Source organism: Phocoena phocoena, chromosome 7 (assembly GCF_963924675.1).
Source record: "Phocoena phocoena chromosome 7, mPhoPho1.1, whole genome shotgun sequence".
Lineage (NCBI taxonomy): Eukaryota > Metazoa > Chordata > Mammalia > Artiodactyla > Phocoenidae > Phocoena > Phocoena phocoena.
Genome location: NC_089225.1, coordinates 77260524 through 77261803, shown reverse-complemented (window position 1 = coordinate 77261803; position 1280 = coordinate 77260524).

The following is a 1280-nucleotide window of genomic DNA, read 5'->3' as shown; positions in this document are numbered from 1 at the left end:
GCTTTTCTCTTTATGGTTGTGGCCTATTTTTGAAATGCTGTGATTTAAATTCAGTGCCCAAGTGACAAGTCTGATGAAACAGAACTTATTTCCCTGGAGGTTCTGTTGGGGGAAAGGCGGAAGTGTTCCAGGCACTAAAGGAAGTAACCTCAATTTCACCTGGAAACAGCAGTGTCTCGGGGCAGGAGATTTGGGCTATAAAGGAAAGTGGCGCAGCTGCTGAGCCAAATTTGAATCCAGGAACAGAGCAACATCAAAGAACTAAAAACAGTATCTGTCGTTTCCACTATATCCCTGTAAGTTGTAATCGGGGAGCCCGAGATAAATGGAGATCGGAAAGTTCTCTCCTGAGATGCCTTGGATTGTGGCGATGGTCTTCTAACTGCGTTCTCTAACTCCACTCTCCTCCTCCAATGCTCAGCCCACACTTTGGCCAGATAGGGGTTTGCAAAGCCTCTGTGCTATTTTCTTGCTCAAGACCTCCAGTTCCTGTTTGCCCAGAAGATTAGGTTAAAACTCCTTCTGATTATGGCTGAGTAATATTCCATTGTATATATGTGCCACAATAGACCTAGAGTCTGTCATACGGAGTGAAGTAAGTCAGAAAGAGAATGACAAATACCGTATGCTAACACATATATATGGAATTTAAGAAAAAAAATGTCATGAAGAACCTAGGGGTAAGACAGGAATAAAGACACAGACCTACTAGAGAACGGACTTGAGGATATGGGGAGGGGGAAGGGTGAGCTGTGACAAAGCGAGAGAGGCATGGACATATATATACACTACCAAACGTAAAATAGATAGCTAGTGGGAAGCAGCCACATAGCACAGGGAGATCAGCTCGGTGCTTTGTGACCACCTAGAGGGGTGGCATAGGGAGGGTGGGAGGGAGGGAGACGCAAGAGGGAAGAGATATGGGAACATATGTATATGTATAACTGATTCACTTTGTTATAAAGCAGAAACTAACACACCATTGTAAAGCAATTATACCGCAATAAAGATGTCAAAAAATAAATTAAAAAAAAAAAACAAAAAAACCTCCTTCTGTTGGCTGCATGACACAGGGAGGTGAGCTCCGTGCTTTGCGACCACCTAGAGGGGTGGGATAAGGAGGGTGGGAGGGAGATGCAAGAGGGAGGGGATATGGGGATATACGTATGCATATAGCTGATTCACTTTGTTATAAAGCAGACACAAACACAACACTGTAAAGCAATTATGCTCCAATAAAGATGTTAAACAAACAAAGATCTCCTTCTGCTGGCATGGAG